Below are 20,125 nucleotides of genomic sequence, written 5' to 3'. Positions count from 1 at the left end.
AGTGCTATTTACATCTTCTACATTCTTATCAATGCTTTCTCTACTTCACTGATTACAAAGAGAAGAGTATCTCCAACTATAATTATGGATTTTTTTATGCCTATCAGTTTTGCTTTATGCATTTTGAAGTCATACTGTGCTTCAAATACACACATAAAGTTGTTAAGTCTTCATAAATCAACAGCTCATCAATATGAAATGTTCCTCTTAATCCTGGATAATATTTCTTGGGTGAACTCTATTTTGTTTGATTTTAACATGGTTACTTTATTTATCTACTATTTAAATTATAGTTAACATAGAGTATAGTATTGGTTTCAGGGGTAGAATTTAGTGATTCATCCCTTACATATAACACGCAGCACTCATTCCAACCCAACAACTGCCCTCCTTAATGTCCATCACCCATTTAACCCATCCCGAAATACTTATTTTGCTTACGTCATACATATATATGTATATATATACATACACATACATATATACTTATTTCACTTACATTATACATATATATGTATGAGTGAAGTCATACGGCATTTGTCTTTCTCTGCCTAATTTAGCTTAGCATAATACCCTCTAGTTCCATCCACATAGTTGCAAATGGCAAGATTTCATTCTTTTTGATCGCCAAGTAGTACTCCATTGTGTATGTGTATGTATGTATATATATGTATATACACACACACCACATCTGCTTTATCCATTCATTCATCGATGGACATTTGGGCTCTCTCCATACTTTGGCTATTGTTGATAGTGCTGTATAAACATTGGGGTGCATATGCCCCTTCGAAACAGCATACCTGTATCCCTTGGATAAATACCTAGTAGTGCAATTGCTGGGTTATAGGGTAGTTCTATTTTTAGTTTTTTGAGGAACCTCCCTACTGTTTTCCAGAGTGGCTGTGCCAGTCTGCATTCCCACCAGCCATGCAAAAGAAATCCTCTTTCTCCGCATCCTTGCCAACATTTGTTGTTGCCTGAGTTGCTAATGTTAGCCATTCTGACAGGTGTGAGGTGGTATCTCATTGTGGTTTTGATTTGTATTTCCCTGATGATGAGTGACGTGGAGCATTTTTTCATGTGTTGGTTGGCCATCTGGATGTCTTCTTTGGAAAAGTGTCTACTCATGTCTTTTGCTCTTTTCTTCACTGGATTCTTTTTTTTTGGGGGGGGTGTTGAGTTTGATGAATTCTTTATAGATTTTGGATACTAACCCTTTATCTGATATGTCATTTGCAAATATCTTCTCCCATTCTGTCAGCTGCGTTTTAGTTTTGCTGATTGTTTCCTTTGCTGTACAGAAGCTTTTTATTTTGATGAGGTCCCAATAGTTAATTTTTGCTTTTGTTTCCCTTGCCTCTGGAGACATGTTGAGTATATCGTTGCATCTTATATTATTATCTAACCTGACAACCTCTGCCTTTTAATCAGAATATTTAGAAAAAATAGATAACTTCTAAGGTTATTATTATTATGTTTATTTATTTTTTAGAAAGAGAGTGCAAGCAGGGGAGGAGTAGCACAGAGCTGTCAGCACAAAGCCTAATGCAGGGCTTGAACTCACAAACCATGGGATCATGACCTGAGCCACTCCGGCACCCCTAAGGTAATTATTGATATGGTGGGTTTAAGTCTACTACCTTCCTAGTTGTTTTCTATTTTCAAGATGTTCTTTTCTTCTCTTTTTTGAGGTCAGTTAGATTATTATTTATTTTTTTGTTTTGTTTTTAGTTCAAATACTAGTTACAGCCCCTTCCTAAAAATTTTAAATTTTAATTTAATTTTAATTCATGGTTGCCCTAAAGTTGACACTATACATCTTTAACTTACCACAGTCTGTTTTAAAATAATGTCGCTTCTTGGGGCACCTGGGTTGCTCAGTCAGTTAAGCATCCAACTCTTCATTTCTGCTCAGGTCATGATCTCATGGTTTGTGATGTTGAGCCCCGTGTGAGGCTCCATTGCATGGAGCCTGCTGGGGTTTATTTCTCTCCTTCTTTCTGCCTCTCCTTCACTCATTTTCTCTGTCTCTCTCTCAAAAATTAATAAACATTTAAAGAATTAAAAAATAATAATAATATTGCTTCTTCACAGTATAAGAACCTTACAACAATATATCTCCAGTTCTTCTCTCCTATCACTTGTACTTTTGTTTTCTTATTTTATTTTATGTATATGATATATGTCAAATACATTTTCACTACTTTTGCTTTATATCATCAACTACCTCTTAGAATGATTAAAAATAGGTTAAAAATGTATCTTCTATTCACCTTCATTTTTAATAATTGCCACTCTTTATTTTTTGATGAATCTAAGTCCCTACCTGGTTTTATACTTTTTCTGCATGAAGAACTCTCTTTAATATTTCTTATAGGGCAGGTTCACTGACAATGAATTCTCTCGTTTTTTATTTAAAACTTTTGGATGAAAACAATCTTTAACCTTTATTCTTTGGAAGGTGTTTTCACTGGACATCAGATTCTGAGTTGATAGGTTTTGTCTTTCAGTACTTTATTATTTTTTTAGTTTATTAATTTGAAAGAGAGAGAATAAGCAGGGAAGGGGCAGAGAGAGAGAGGGAGAGAGAGAATCTCAAACAGGCACCACGCTGTCAGTGCAGAGCCCAACTTGGGGCTCAAACTCACGAACCTTGAGTTCATGACCTGAGCCAAAAATCAAGAGTTGAACACTTGACAGACTGAACCACCCAGCTGCTTCTGGCTTTCAGTACTTTCAAGTGCTCCATTATCTTTGGATTTCATAGTTTCTAACAAGAAGCCTATTTAATGGTTTTTAGCTTATTCAAAGTTAGTCTTTTTATCTGTTTATTTGTGGTTATAATGTTTCAAAGTGTGTTTTTTCTTTTTAATTTTTTTGTTTGTTTTAGGTATTCTGCTTGCAATTCTCTGAGTTTCTTGATCTGCAGTTGGTTACCTTTCATTGTTTTGGGAAAATTCTCAAACTTTTTTCTCTCCAAATATTTCTTCTGCCTTGTTCTCTCTGTATTCTCTTCTGGGACTCCAATTACATATATATTAGACCATTTAATACTGTGTGGCAATGCTTGGATGTTATCTTTTGTTTTGTTTATTTTAAACACCTTTCTTCCCCACACTGTGTTTCAGTTTGGATAATTTCTGTAAGTTTTCTTACAGACTTATCTACAAGTTCACTCATTCTTTCCTCAGCTGTATCAAGCCTATTGATAAAGCTGTCAAAGGTGTTCTTCATTCTAATTTTTTTGTTGTTTTTTTGAATTTGTTTATAAAATAGCCCATTCTTAGTGTCATCTTTCTTCTAAATTTCTCATTTGTATACGCATGGTGTGAACCTTTCCCACTAGCTTCTTTAACATAATTGTTAGAATAAAAGTCCTTGCCTGATTGTCCTAACATCTCGATCATCTCTGCATCTGGAACTTCTGGTTCCCTTATCATCTCTTGAGTGGGTTGTACTGTCTTGCTTTTTTGACTGTCTTGTCATTTTGATGTCAGTCATCATATGTGAGACAATAGAGGCTGAGGTAACTAATATTATTTCCCTCTTCTGTCAGGTCATGTGAGCAAGACAGTGAGTTAATCTAGTCAACAGTGAGCTATGTCTAGATTCAATGCAGTGTACCATAGGCTTCAAATTCCTCTAGTGATGGGAAGCAATTGCCTTGTGCTTAGTTTGGGATTAGAGTGGCCAGGCAGGTTTCTCAATGTCCATGTTTCATTGCTACATGTAACCCATTGCTACATGTTAAATGCACAGGTAGGCAGGGGCATTCTCCATGCTCTTGCCACACCGCCCAGCTGTAGATGGCTATTGCTCCATACTGAGTGCTAGCTTTGAAGAGAAGGTCCCTCTCTCACTGACTGAGCTTCAGTCTTGGGCAGGCCCTGTATCAGTGGAACTTCAGATCGAGCTTTTCAGTATTTCTGCCTTCCTTCCTATGGCAGCCAAACTCTGCCCTGCACCTGGATTCATCTTGGGCCAAGTTTCCTGCCCTCCCTATGGTAGCAGAACAGTGCTTGATCCCACTATGGATTTCAGAAGCCAGGTTGCTTTCCCGTTTTCCCACAGGGATAAAGGTTTTTTTTCCTTCTACTCTTTTCCTAGCCAGAATGGTTCTTTGGGCCCTGTGAGTGACAGTGTTTGCTGCCCCTCCTCAGTGGTGTATCCTTTTTATTCATAGGGAAGGACAGATCAGGAAGGGAGAGGCTTTAAGTTCTTCCCCCAGAAGCCCCAGATCGCTTCCTGCATCCTTGTGCCCCTGACAGGAGTGGTCCCTACAGTCTCCTGTCCTGCCCTCATGAGCACCAATGAAGGTGAATAGAAAAGATCTTGCTAGTGAGAATTCATTTCAAATTGTCATGCTAGCCCACACTTAGCCTTGTGTACTTGCCTAAAATTTTAGCTGACGCAGTCTGACCTGCTTGTGTGGCATCCCTGTCTTCCTCTGGTAGTTGATAGTTCATATTTCATGGACTTGTCACTCTTTGGAATTTAGGTTATATTGTGACCTCAGCTCTCTAACGGAGTCAAAAAGAGCCATGATTTTGGAGTGTATCTGACTTTTTCTCCCTGTTAGGGTAGGCACGAGAAGCATTCTCTCCAGGTTTCTACATCCTAGGTAAAAGTGAAAACTGCTAACTTATTTTTTTTTACATTTTTATTTATTTTTGAGAGACAGAGACAGCATGATCAGGGGAGGGGCAGAGAGAGAGGGAGACACAGAATCAGAGGCAGGCTCCAGGCTCAGAGCTGTCAGCACAGAGCCTGATGCAGGGCTTGAACCCAGGAACCGTGAGATCATGACCTGAGCCGAAGTCGGACGCTTAACTGACTGAGCCACCCAGGTGCCCCTGCTAACTTATTTTTGATACCTAGCATTTGTTTAGTTCTTTAGGCTCTGGAAACTATACATAAATTTGTAAATACAGTTAGGAAGTATTGTGGGTGTCCTGCATCATTACACAGAAAAAGTAATTCTTGTCACAAAATTTAAGTCCAGATCCTCCTAATCAAGGAGCTCATTTTTTAATGAATTTTTAAAATAATAATAATGATAATAATAATTTCTTAGAATGCTTATCAAGAAAGCATATAGAATGCATTTGCATGGAATGAAACTACAAGGACCCTATCATAATACTAGTTAATAAACAAAACATACAATATTCAGCGGGGCGCCTGGGTGGATCAGTCAGTTGGGCGTCCGACTTTGGCTCAGGTCATGATCTCGCAGTTCACGAGTTTGGGCCCCGCGATGGGCTCTTCGCTGACAGCTCAGAGCCTGGAGCCTGCTTCGGATTCTGTGTCCCTCTCTCTGCCCCTCCCCCACTCATACTGTCTCTCTCTCTCTCCCAAAAATAAATAAAAACATTAACAATTTTTTTAAAGATACAACATTCAGTAAAAAGTGGCTCAGCCTTAAACTTAAAGAGTATTTTCAATATGATGTTACAAGGACCTCAGTTTAAGTTAGTCTCATCAATAAGAGGGTCCCATAATACGAAAGTTAAGAGTTTCAAATAAAATTTGTTAAGCCTGTCCTTCTTGAAAGCAAGACAAGACCAGTTTGTGTTTAATTGTCTACTAGAGAAGTATGAGTTTTATATTTATATAGTTCTTATATTTAAAAATATATTATCCACATATATTTGTAATAGCTATTCCTCTCCATACTACTCTGCAGATTCTATGACTTAAATAACAAATACTACCTTGCCACATTTTACTTTTATTTCTTCAATAAAAATATACTAAGTACTTACTATAAGCCATATGCTAGACATACGGTTAAAAAGGCATGGTTCATATCTTCAAGTAACTTACAATCTCTGTGCGATATATACTAATACAATAGGATCACTGCTAATAAGGAGGCATAGTCAATAAGGACAGGGGCAGGGGAGAGGGGAAAATGGGTGATGGGCATTGAGGAGGGCACTTGTTGGGATGAGCACTGGGTGTTATATGTGAGTGATGCATCATGGGAATCTACCCCAAAGCCAAGAGCACACTGTATACACTGTATGGTAGCTAACTTGATAATAAATTATATTTAAAAAATAAATAAAAATAAACACTTTCTCCTGTTTAAAAAAAAAAGACAAATTGGATAATAAATTCAGAGAGGAAAAAAAAAGAATAACAGAGCAATGGGAGCATAGAGCATTAAGAGATAGGAAAGAATAAGGATGAAGATGGCAAATCTACCAATCTTAATGACTCTGGTCAAAGAACGTTAAAATTGGTGATTAATACAAACTATTTAAGGAGCAGGAAAGAGATGCCATCATGGTGCAATATACCATGATATAAATTATCAAATTAATAATGTTTATTCATTGAGTCACAAATAAAAGCTTCACTTTAAAATGGGGACAATAATTGGCAAATGTGTAACAGTAGAAATAACCATAGGGGATTATAAGAGGTGAAATGAAATAAATCCAGGATTTATCTAGGACACTAAACAAATCCAACACTCCTTAAACTTTAAAGGCAGCATAAATCTCAAGAGTAACCAGAATTTGGAAACCTTTGAAATAATTAGAATTTTAAAAAATCCATCCAACTGAAGCATGTTCTGCTGAGATGCAACACAAAGGAAATAGGAGATTTGTACTTTGATGAGGCAAGCCAAATCAGCTGTGCTTTCCTCTTAATATTCAGCAAGTTAATTCCTGAGGGGTTACAATAAAGCATACACTATATGAACCAGAAAAGTCTTTTCACTTCAAATTACAAAACAGATCTGTCCTGAAATGCCTTTTAATTTCTCTTCATTTGCCATCATCGGAAAGATAAAAGCTCCCAGCTTTGCTCTGGAATAGATTCCAGATATATTAAATCCTTTAATATTTTGCCATTATCTCTAAGTGTCAGCCATCTGTTATTAAAATGATAAATTTTAAAAATGAACTAAAATGTGTGCCTCTTTTGTTGTAATTTCCCCCCACCAAGATAATCTCTCAAAGAAAAGCTCCCAGAAGCAAAGAGCTTTAATAAAATGTAGCCAAAATAAGCCAAAATGGAAGACTTGACTAGAATTCCTATCAAGGGTAAAGTTTTCAGGCTCTTTCCCCACAAAAAAGCAAGGGTCCAGGAACTCTCCTGACCGTGACTTTCAATCAAAGAAGCACCTATTGTCATGGCTCCTCAGAAAATAGAAAAGAGTCAACAGCATCTTCCTAGAATATGTTTGACAACACCATCATATTTACAAACCTAATGGGATCAGGTTGAAGTCAAAGGCTGGGCTGGTAGGAGACCAGCCTGACTGAAACCAGTCTCAGGCTCTTTCATTCCACAAAATGTTGAGCATCTACTCTCTGCCAGACTCGTTGCTAAATGTTTGGAATACATCAGTGAACAAACCCAAGCTGCCTACATTTAATGGCACCCATATTCTCTATTCAGGAAAATGATCACAAAGATTATAATCGACCACAAGGTGAGAGGGGTTCAATAATAGTAGGTAGAATGTATTCGGTACTTAGTATGCACTGACTACTCTTATTCTTAGAGCTTTATATGTATCAGTGATGGGACAGATCCAATTACTAACCATGATGCGCTTTGCAGAATGTTTAAATATAGAATTCAGCCCTTTAGAAATACCAGGTTCAGCCTACAATTCAGTCAACAATAATCAGCAACTGAGCACCAAAGAACCAAAGAGATGAGAACACTCAGTTTTCAAAAAGTAAAATAAAATACCCCAGTTTTGCCTTTGGTTCATTTGTGGATTTTCCTCTGATTCCATTGTAACAATGAAAAGTAACCCAATTATGGCAACTAGAAAGGCAAATCAAGAAATTCTTAGGACATCTGAAGTGCCCTATATACCATTAAGAAAAAAGAATATCGTATGTGCCGAAAAAAACTTCAGCTCATGAAAGCATGTTATCCTGCAATGACAAGATCATACAAAATTAGAACAATGAGCAAACAAAATCACACACGGGAGATACCTCCTGAGTAAATATTATGAATGTCTGCCAAAACTCAACAAAAAAGAATTTGAACCCAATTCAGAAGGCTGTGGGGCTTTTGAGTCTTCGCCAAGAGTTCCTACCTATGATTTTGCAATCACAAGTATCTGGAACACACAGTACAGAAGAGCGGCCACCTGACAAATCTAGTTGAACTGATCTGAACCTTCAAATAAAGAATGATTCTGTGGGTGTCACGCATCCAGAGAACAATAGCAAGAGTGAATTAACTTCTACTATCTCATTCCTGACTCTAGGTAGGTAAGTTCAAACAACTTTGAGGAAAAACTCAAATTATTTATGAGTTTCATATTTAGTGCATAAAGAGGTGATATCTCCAAGCAGGCGAAGAAGAAACTGTGTCCTGCATGAGGAGTCTACTCTAAGCCAGGAGTCTGGCTTAGAGCTTAATGGCTGGGTCTCAAATTTTTACGCATTATGAAGATGAGAAACTAATCTGGATTCTAGAATCTGTCCCCAAACTCAAAATAAACTGAAGACTTCCCTTCTATGAAATAGGCCTAAACCAAAACAAATTTTTAAATGCTGTGGAGTTTGGAAATAGGACACTGATCTTTTACCCAATATAATAGACACCCTTAAATCTTGACTGTATAGTATGTGTTTACCACAGAATTTAGGACATTAGTCAGTCCCTTGAAACTGCCCTCAACAGCAGCCATTCCATTCCTTCAACTTTATTTAAGTTTCAGTTCAGAGACAACTAATTGTTTTTCTATATTTTTCAGCCAAACTTCACATGCTTTGAAGACAGTCCAGGAATAATCCAAGCATAGGTTTGGTAGTTTATTTCTACTGAAATAAAAGTATTCATTCTTTAAGACCAGTTTAGCCTGTAAATGTTTTTTGAAAAATATTAGATATACATAAATATTAATTCATCTAATTAATAATACTGACTCAACTCACATCAGCATTACCACTGCCTCTGTCTGTTGCTTCTCATTTGATAGGGAAAATGCAAGTCTTAGCTAGCAGTAAACGTAAAATAATCATTCCTAGACCACAGATTCCAAAGAAGAAAATAAATGATACTGAAACATAGAAAGGGGTATACTGAATTTTTTTATAAGACTCATTGTGTGATTTGCTTTTGGATACCACTTAATTTCATGGTTGAAACTAGTGTGGAAATCTCCCAACATATTTTACATTTTAAAATAAAAAATTTTGACCTGAGTTCTATTAGATGGCTGCCTTGAAGTACCTGAATTATTAAAAATAGCCTTAACATAGTCTTCCATGAAGTATGCATGCCTTTACAAGTTTGAATACATTTATTTATAAGTTAACTTTTTAAAAGTTTGTGTGCGTGCAATGCATCTGTCTCTGAATATTTATGAGTGTACTTCCCCATTAAGTCAGGAGGCAGGAATGGAAAATTGTAAGAAACATTCTCAATACAGTGGACATATTCAAATCTCATTTTTTTAAAAAAATGAATGAACCCAATGTCCTAATACCTGTGTTTTTTAACCACTTTATTGAGGTATGGTTGACTTACAAAAAGCTGCACCTATTTAATTTACACAACTTGATGAGCTTAGAGATAAGTATACACCCATGAACCATCATCACAATCTATGCCATAAATATATCCATCACACCCCAAAGTTTTTTTCCCACCCTCTTCATTATTATTTTGTGTAAGAATCTTAATATAAGATCTACCCTCTTAGCAAATTTTTAAGTATGCAATATAGTATTGTTAACTATAGGCTCTACAGTATACAGTAGATTTTTAACTCTTGTCTGTGTTTCAAGGGTCTTTGGGTTTCAAACCATTGCTTTCAATAAGAGAAAATTGCCAATATTAAGTATCAGAGTTTATAGCCCATTAGAAGATAGGCCGATATACAGAGGAAGGAGTGGCTGGATCGTAGGATTTTTTGCAAGCCTTAATTTAGGCAAATTCTCTTGTGCCTAATTATTTAGGCTTCTTGGAAATGTCTTCAACAGGATTAAATGAAGAGGTCCCTGGTCCACTCTCTTTACAAAAAGAAAAAAAAAATGCTTTCATAGATGATTGGAAAAGTATCAGAGAAGGGACAATTTGGAAAAGGAGGACTTTTCAAGTGTGTGTATTCTAAATGAAAAGGAAGTACGATAAGTGTGATCAGAAGGATGAACTGTTCCCTTGCACACTCATGATGGTTGGTGGCATCAGGTATCAACCTCCAATTTTCTGTTTGATTATCTGTGATCTTTTGACTTAGAAAATATATTTTCCTTAAAGGCTGGTGGATATTCCTTAAGAAGCACAATCTTTTGACATTGTTTTTTCCTACCATTTTGAGTTTTAATAAATGAGGGGAGAAGACCAACACAGTAAAACAATGCTGAGGTAGACATCATAATTTTGGAAACACAGAAAGATACAAAATTTCCACAGAAACACTGGATGAGGGATACTGTGCATTTCCAATTTCTACAATTCCTGTTTCTACTATGACATAAACGGATACGTCTGGTCAGTGTGGCAGTGAGATTTTTTACTTTCATGTGTCTTGAAGTTTTTCTCTATCTTTGATCTTAAAATCAGTGCAATGTATCTAGTTTATTTAATTATAATTCAGTTTAAAATGAATCCTACATTTAGGAACTTGACCTGAAGAGTTCATCATGTTCACAGCTGAATTCTCCTCTTCCTCTTTTCCATTCTCAAAGACACAGGCTTATTAAAGAGTTTATCTTAAAAGAAAAAAAATTCTGCATCAACAAGTTTTTATTTTAAAATTAACATAAAAAATATCCCATTAGCATATTGCCTAGTATAAATAAGTAATACCATTTCTTGTATATTCCCTTGTTTTTATAAATGCATGGTTTTCATATTGTGACACTTATCACACACATTTTTCCCACATAACATTACATGATATTGGCAAGTATTTTTCACATGTATAATTTTTATTAGTTTACTAATTCTACTAATATTACTTAATATTCTAATTTACGTAAGTATTTTCTCCCTTCGGGCATGTACATTACCTTAAAATGCTTAACTTTGAACTTATTATCATTTTATTTTATATTTATTATTTTATTATGCTATTTTCTGGATATTTTCCAGGTCTAGCAATGTGACTCTAGGACTGCTGGATCCTGGGAAAAGTACATGAACATCTTCTGGATCTATTGCTCTGATACCTCTATCAGGGGTCATTTTTTTCTTTCTCTGAGATAATTAGTTTGGTGTAATGTTGGGAGATAGTATATCCCTCACATTAGCTTTGCCCAATGTCCTGGGAATGTTTAAAAAAATTGTTTTTGGATGTTTATTTTTGAGAGAGAGAGCGACAGAACATCAGTAGGGGAGGGACAGAGAGAGAGGGAGACACAGAATCCAAAGCAGGCTCCAGGCTCTGAGCTGTCTGCACAGAGCCCAAAGTAGGGCTAGAACCCACAAACAGTGACATCATGACATGAGCCAAAGTGGGATGCTTAACTGACTGAGCCACCCAGGCACCCCCGGGAATGTTTAAAATAAAGGACATGCCAAGAAGGGAGGATGAGAAATGTATCAGAAAGCCTAGATGGCACAAGCCACATATGGACGTGCGGGGTCCGCACAAACTTGAGATGGCATCTGCTTGGAAACCTAGTTGCTCTCCTCCTGTGACAATGTGACGTTGTTACTATTTACTGGTGCTGGCCTCAATGAATTTTCCTGAATGTGCTGACTCTGGAAGAATTTTCATCAGGACGTGTTTTCACTCCTCCCCTTGGCACACAGGACCTTGAACCCCGGATTCGGGCTGAAAAACCTTCACCACAGAAACAGTCTTTCTGGGTTTCTGCCTGCTAATATCCCAGGTGCTTGTGCCACCATCTGCTGTGGTTGCTGCCTTCTGCAAATAGTTAGGTTATGCTGTCAACACAGACCCTAAGTGGGAGGAAATGTTTTAATTCAATGCAAGTTGCATTTTTTTTCTCTCTCTTTTCTCTAGCTTTTTCCAGTGTTTAACAGAAAGGTATTTCCTGACTCCCCTGGGCTCCCTTTTTCCCAATGAATCACCAAAAGCCCTTTCTACCCACTCAGTTTCCTACCCCACACTTTTAAAATAGTGCATTTTTGTACTTGCAGTAGGGTCACAATAGATAGCAACTCCTAAAGCAAAAGAGATGTTCCAATTTGCGCTGTCAGTAATGAGTGAAATTTTGTTTCACAACATCCTTGGTAATAACACTGACTTTTCTGAATTTTTTCTTCTTTTAGTTTAGCATCAGCAAATACTCTTAAGGATCCAAGATGGCCTCAAAATTCCTTGTGAAAAAATACACAGCAGCAATAATAAAACTTATAATTTATAGAGTGTCAAATTATATACCTGGCAATTCACATGGTCTGTTTCATTTATCCTTAAACAACCCCAAACAATAGATATTATTCTTCCCATTCAACTTTTAAGGAAAATAAAGATCTCAAGAGTAACTTGGCCACATCTGTAATCTCAATGGAATTGTGGGTATGAATGAAACCTGTCTGAATTCTAACTACCTCAAAGCTATAAGGCTAGAAACAATGCATTTTTCACTCATCATTTATTTTCACAATTGCCATTACCTGCTCATTGTCACATTGTTCAAGTGAAATTCCAGTGGTATTAATCACGAATTACACTCTGGTTAATTAAACTCAACACACCAGTTGTTTTTCCAAACCACAAATTTGAAAGTTACTTGTTCTTTCAAAAGCAGCCAGCATATTGTTACCCTTGACACCACTCCAAGACGATGATGCATTCTTTTTGGGGTTGTTGTTTTTTCTTTTTTTGGCCTCAGGTAAGAAGTAATTAATCTATTTGCTTAGTTAATTTCATATTTTTGAAAATCCATAACTACAAGTTGTAAACCCAATTTTAATCTTTTAGGACAAAATGTGACTTCTTGGGAGTCAAAATGGAGACAGCAGAATTGTATGCTATTTAAAATCGCTGTGATACATGATCTATTTTTTTCTAAATATCAAAACGCTTATTAATAGTATTTTAATGATATCGGCTTAAATAAATTAGCTACCCATGTGCCACATGGTAAAAATATCTCCATATCTACACCTTCCCAGGCACACCTAGTAACATAGCATTTACTTGCTTAACTTCAAAGAACAGGAGACCATGATGGCTACAGTTTTAATTAGCAAACTGCTGGAACAGGCAAAGATTAAAATTCCTCATGAAGATAATAACTGGAATAGACTCTGATCATCAGACCCATACACTGACTTCTGTAACACATACTCACCCACACAAATGCACACACATAGATTGTTTTACCTTTCCTCAATAAAAACATACACAGCCTCTATAAAACTGTTTGAAAATAATTTTGATTAACTTAACTAGATTCATAATAGTTATATAAAGATGGATGGTCTTTTCTCACATCCCAATAGCTGTGAAATATTACAAATTATACCCAGATATTACAAATTATTTGAAATTTTACTGTATTTTTAAATTGTTTTTAACGTTTATTTTTGAGAAAGAGAGACAGAGAGAGCGCACACGCAAGTAACCAGGGGAGAGGGAGAGAGAGAGGGGAACAGAGGATCTGAAGCGGGCTCTGCCCCGACGGTAGAGAGAGAGTCCAATGTGGGGCTGGAACTCACAGTGAGATCACGACTTGAGCCAAAGTCAGACGCTCAACTGACTAAGCTACCCACGCACCCTTAATTTAACTGTATTTTTAACATCTTAGTTAACCTTCATAGTTTTGCCCAAAGATCATCAGCCTCTTGATTGTGTTTCTTGTTAATACTTTACTGTCCCCTGCTTCATGTTTTAATAGAAAAAAAAAAATCTCTCCTTTCTCTGAATTCCCAGAACCTGTCAATACAACTCTCCTGTTATAATAATTTATCACCTTCCACCTAACATTAGAGTTATTTATGTACACTTCTCACCTGCTGTGCTAAATTGCAGGTGTCTTGAGGCTAGTACGTGTGCCCACTGTGAGTCCACATAATTAAAATAAGGTGGGTTACTAATTTGAAAATTCAAGGTTTTGGGTTTTTTTTTTCTTTTGTTTTTTCAAAATGAAAGTTTTTACTCAATAGCAGAAGCTGGGGCTAAATATATCCTGGTGCTTTCCAGATTTATACTTACACTTAACTTCTCCCGATATATACACTTAAAACTGTTAGGATTAAATCAACTCTTTTCCTCTCGCTTGTTCAAAACTTTGCATTGAGAGCAATAATGAGGAGCAGAGAAATGAACACCAGTTCTACTCCTTTTTTACATGTGATTTGCTATAATAACACTAAAATTAGATTTTACAAAGGAGAGAGAAAGAGAACGAGAGAGAGATTGATTCACACTGCCCCAAGTTATTTCCCTGAGGAATATAGGCTTCTTTCCATTAGGTGATCAAATGCAAGAAGAAGGGGACAAGGGATTCTTTATGCCAGAGATTTAATTGAAACAGCAAGGCATGACCTAGAGCAAAACAGCAATTAAAAGCCCAATGTACAGTTCCTACCCACTGCCCAGCGGCCAGCAATTGCTGAGTTTCCATCCCTTCATGGAAGCCTGACTTTTGATGCCATTGTCTTAGGAAGCGATTTTTACTGTTCCAGAGGAGACAACTCCCTTGAAATCACCTTGGTTCTGTTTAAGTGCTTAAAATTCAATAACTTCTTATAATCTATAAAAATGCAGTGCATCATTTGGAATATTTCTTTAAAATGCCTTTCAGGAAAAAATAAAGAACTACTATTTTCACTTTTTTTCGTATCAAAAAAAGGTTCGGGACAAAATCATGACCTTCTATAATAATAAAATATCATCAACAAAAAGATTTTTTTTAACAATTCAAAACTTTGTAGTAGGAACTAAATATACTAAGTATTTGCTATATACCAGGGTTGATTCTGTTAGCAGAATACTCTCTATATAAGGAATATTTCCACTTCCAAGGCCCAGATATACACATTCTCTCATTTCCTGTAGCTTTTTCAATGTCAAATGTATAGCAAGAATTCAAAGAAAGTGAGGCTAAAATCTATTTATTTAAGACTTCCAGCAATTTACTAGACTCTTTTTTATCCTTCCTTCTAGCTAGATTAGATTGCAAACATATAATTAATCATTAGTCTGTAAATGTTCAACAATATAATAATTTTGTTTGACTTACTTTTCTGTGCAGGGGAGAAAAGCAGAATTCACTTAAGGGCATACGGTTTAAACCAGATCTTTTTTTTTTTAAGTTTTTTTTTTTAATATTTATTCATTATTGAGAGACAGAGAGAGACAGAACATGAGTAGGGAAGGGAGGGACAGAAAGGGAGACAGGATCTGAAGCAGGATCCAGGCTCTGAGCTGGCAGCACAGAGTCCGATGCAGGGCTCAAACTCACGGACCAAGAGATCATGACCTGAGCTGAAGTCAAAAGCCCAACCGACTGAGCCACCCAGGGTGTCCCGAAAGCAGATCATTCTTAATTCGTCATAAGGACACACCTACACATCTTTTATTATCCAATGTGGGCTTTTTTACTCTTAAATAAAGTGATATTTAATCAATTATTTCTTCAATTAAATATATTTATGCTTTAATTAAAAGAGGTGGCAAAACATTGATCGAGTGACTATTTAGCTAGGTTTGAGACGATGGGAGGAGAAAAAGGGAAGAAGGAGGGGGAGAAGGAAATAAAAATAAAAGAAGGAACAACTAAATAATATTTATTAAATTTTGAGCATTATGCTAGGAATGATCACCTACTGTCCTTTTTGTAATATTGATACAGGTACTGTGAAGGAGGATTATGATTCCTTCCATTTTACAAATAAGGATGAGGAACAGAGATATTAAGTACTTCCCTAGAGCCACAGAACCAGTGATTCCAAGAACTGGGTTTGGAACCAATTCCATGTGTTGCAAAAGTATACATTCTTTCTTATCAGTTCTTTTTTAATTTTTTTTAAGTTTATTTATTTATTTTGAGAGAGAGAGAGCACGCACGCTCATGAGTGGGGTAGCAGCAGAGAGGGAGGGAGAGAGAATTCCAAGCAGGCTCCACGCCGTCAGCACAGAGCTCCACATGGGGCTTGAATTCACGAAAGATGAGATGATAACCCCAGCGGGATCAAGAGTCAGATGCTTAGCCGACTGAGCCACCCAGGCACTCCTACATTCTTTCTTTTGTACTGTGCTGTCTTGAACATTACTCAGTGAGATAGCATCAATAAAAAATTTTAGTCTAATTATATTGTTTAAATTGTTAAATAAAACTTTTTGCCAATTAAAAGATCTCTAGTGCTAATTATTAATAATAATTGAATGAGATTCTCCCCCAAGACGCTTTTTATAATAAATGACAAAAGTAAATGTTGCCTTGACATCTACACAATATATGACTCAAAACATTCCTGTAATTAAGAATAAAGTTCAACAGCCATCTGCGTGCCTCAGCTGGTTAAGCGTCTGACTTTGGCTCAGGTCATGATCTCACAGTTCACAAATTTGAGCCCCGCATCAGGCTCCATACTGACAGCTCAGAGGCTAGAGCCTGCCTTGGATTCTGTGTCTCCCTCTCTCTCTGCCCCCTCCCTTGCTTGTGCTCTGTCTCCCTCCCTCCCAAAAATAAAAAATAAAATATAAAAAGAATAAAGTTCAATTAATACTGAATGGGTGCCAAATGGAAAAGTTTAAATCACATATGCCACATAAAAAAATAGAAGTCTGAATGACATCTTATCCTTTGCTTTTGAAAAATACCCTAAATATGCTGAAAATAATTTCAAATCTACCCTCTCTTGTATAAGATAGGAACAGAACAGCAATATTGGAAGCATGTAAGTGTTAACGAGCAAAAAAATCAAGGTGCCCATCTTGAATACCTTGGAGAAACACAAAGATTCACCACTATAAATTATTAACAGAATGAAATAAATGCATGAATAAAGCAAAGTTTCTGAATCCTTGGGCAGATCAATTTTAAATTAGTTCAGGAAGGGTCCTGACATCTGCCTGATTTAATGGTTTAAAGAAAAACTTGAAGTCATTCAACTACTAGTTGTTTGGGGGTTTTTTGTTTTTTTATTTTTTGTTTTTAACTGTGTTGACAAATTATTCACTTGGCTAAAATTTTTCGACTGCCCAATCTAAAGCCTTGTGTTAGATTTGTTATTTTGCTATGTCTTTTCAGCATGTCCATGGTACTTCTAACAACAGAATCCTACTTTCCTCTGGAAAGTCCATTTCTTGTAATTCAGGTGGGGTGAACCTGCCTGTGGCCACATGGTGATGCTATAATCACAGCTGGCCAATCAGAATACTCCCTCTTTATTCCAACTATAATGACTGGATGAGCACATGACCTAATGAAAGTCAGTCAGAGGAGTATTTGATCAGATTTGATGTATGTAATCTTGTTGTGACAGTCTTTCTTCCTTTTAATCAAAATTCAAAAGGATATATTCTTGGTGCTCCTTTTCCTACCACATTGAGAACCTGCCTGCCTGAGAAATAAATCAATAGAAAAGCAAGGTGAAAGGATACAAAAGCAAGTCCCCAAGGATGTCATTTGAAACCCTGAATCTATCTGTACCTCAAGCTGATCCATTCTTGGATGGATGACTGTAGATTTCAAAATATTCTCCTTATTATGCTTAAGACACTTTGAGTTGGAGTTCTACCCTTGCAAGCAACAGACTCCTAACAAATAAGAGTGTGAGCTCACAAATACCGTGAGCTATTATGCAGTATCTTTTCTTACTTTTAGGAAACTATCAGGTAATACGAAGCTAGACCAATGTATTCAGAATCATTAGAGATATCTCAATTTTCTTTTCAACAATACTTCTGAGAGCCTGAAAAGAAAACCAATATTCAATTTAATTCAATTGTACTATCAAAGTAACTAGGTTGTTCTACATAGACACTCAGCTAAGTTCATGCAAATGCTTTCTGTATCGTGAAATTTTAGAATAAAAAAAAAAGGATCCTGGAGTGCCTCTTCCCCTGTCCTCATTTTAGAGATAAGGAATCTGAATGGGGTGCCTTGGCAGCTCGGTAGGTTAAGCGCTGGACTTCAGCTCAGGTCATGATCTCGCAGTCCATGAGTTTAAGCTCCGCGTTAGGCTCTGTGCAGACAGCTCAGAGCCTGGAGGCTGCTTTGGATTCTGTGTCTCCCTCTGTCTCTGCCCCCTCCCCTGCTAACACTCTGTCTCTTTCAAAAATAAACATAAAAAATTTTTAAAAAAAAGGAATGTGAAGTCCGACAATATTAAGTGAATTGTCCAAAATCATACAGCTAGTTACTGACAATACTGGAATGAAACTAAAGTCTGCATCCATAATTTAACAGAAATTATAAAATTATACCTATTACAGTATTCATATTATTCTGAGATGAAGTGACTAGAGAACTTAATAGAATATTATCATTTTTAAAATAGGAAATTAGCTTAGTAAAGCACACAAGTGATTCTGCTTATTTATCCACTGGGGTGGTTCCATTAATTCTTCTGAAATGAGGATGTACTAAATGAGCCAAAATTCCATTAAACACACACAAAGATAAATGACCTGAAATGATCTCCCTGTAATGCTTTTTTTTCTCTTTATAAATAACTACCAGATAGAGAAGAATAAAAATAATGATATTCTAATGGGAACTAGTAAATTCTATTAGATATGAAAGCTAAATTATAATCTAAGTAAAAAAATGTTGATATAAAATTATGGTTTTGTTTTCGATAAGGATGGCCTACCATTTGTCCTCCAAGTTGGTAGGACAGATCTAATAATAACTCAATTCCAGGAACCAGACAATATACATATAGAATTCTAGCAAACAACCTTTTTGACCAAGTTATCAGATGTCCATGGGTTGGATCAGATTTTGTTTCTACACATCCTTATTCATTATTTTTTAAAAGTAGAGGGCTCATATTACTGCTCCAATAGACATAATTACTATAAAATGTTTAGCCTGCATTTGTGGATTTTTAAACCAATTCTCTAATCCTCAGTCAAGAAGTCCTATTAAATCAAAAGTGAACTAAGTATTTTCCCCTGGAATTGTTACATAATTGCTTGGGAGTAAATCTGTAGCCCAAGAAAGTGAACCAAAAAAGAAATTATGTACACCCAAATTAGCCACAAGGAAATGAAGGAAGTTCAATGGGATAAGGACAACTTCTAAAGCTAAATTAATATTCATTTAAAAGCTTTTCCTCCAGCATTTAAAAAATTTTTAACTATTTCATTGAAAGATACTTAATATTATTAACCCTTTGTCACAATCTATTTCTAGTAGGTCAACCAACTCAAAATCAGCTCAGATACTGTTTTTGCTTTTTGTCTGCAAAAAGTAAATGCAATCTCATAATAAAATGTTTTCATAAATTCTTAATACATCTCCAATGGCCAAACTTTGAAGGAGTAAAATAGTGAACATATCGTCCATAGAATTAAAATGACGAAAGGTCTAAATAATGATTTTTTTTCAACCACAATCACACCATTTTTCTATATCATCAAAATATAATGATTAACTGGCATTTATAAAATGGCTAGATTAGGCTCTTTCCAATAGTTTCTCTTTCTTAAGGTCTGCTACAACACTCCTTAGCAGATAGGCAGAGGCAAATGCTATCCCCGCAAATCTGCCTGTCTTCCAATTTCCTTGCTTTGCCCCTTCCCTCCCGGATGTCACGCTAAGGAATCCTCTCCTCTCTCTAGTTCCTATCTGGCCCTCCTTACCCCAAATTCCCAGGAAGTTTACAAATACTATTCATATCTTCAAAATAGACACACAGACTTTTTCACACTTTTAAACCATCAACTCTCTCCTTACAGAATGATAAAATCATTTAGCCCACTGACTGTTCTACTCACCAGTCAAGGAAAGTTGGCAAGTGGCTATTTCAACGTGCGCGTATACAGGTTCTTCTTACTTGGTTATTACCAATTATCTTTGCGCCTAAAACAACATGCAGTATGGAACCCTGCTACTTTTCGCATGCTGCCTAGGTCCCTGCATCTAGGAAAATTGTTCTGCCTCATTCCCACCCAGAGCCTTGTTGCTGTAGTCTTCCAGGATTCTGTTGGCATTGGGGTGCTTAGTGTCAGCCAGACTCTAGGACAGCTGCTAATTGT

At 36.4% G+C, this 20,125-nt stretch overlaps 1 protein-coding gene and 1 pseudogene across 3 annotated transcripts in view; both read right to left on the bottom strand.

The window, feature by feature from the left end:
• The window catches only part of TTC29 (tetratricopeptide repeat domain 29), a 658,543-nt gene that overhangs the window by 525,097 nt on the left and 113,321 nt on the right, over positions 1–20,125 (bottom strand). The window lies entirely within an intron of this gene.
• Positions 688–20,125, bottom strand: part of LOC106983757 (calcyclin-binding protein-like) — a 44,974-nt pseudogene continuing 25,536 nt past the window's right edge.

Source organism: Acinonyx jubatus, chromosome B1, assembly GCF_027475565.1.
Source record: "Acinonyx jubatus isolate Ajub_Pintada_27869175 chromosome B1, VMU_Ajub_asm_v1.0, whole genome shotgun sequence".
Lineage (NCBI taxonomy): Eukaryota > Metazoa > Chordata > Mammalia > Carnivora > Felidae > Acinonyx > Acinonyx jubatus.
The sequence above is the reverse complement of the archived record's forward strand: the minus strand, read 5'-3'. Positions and strand labels throughout refer to the sequence as shown.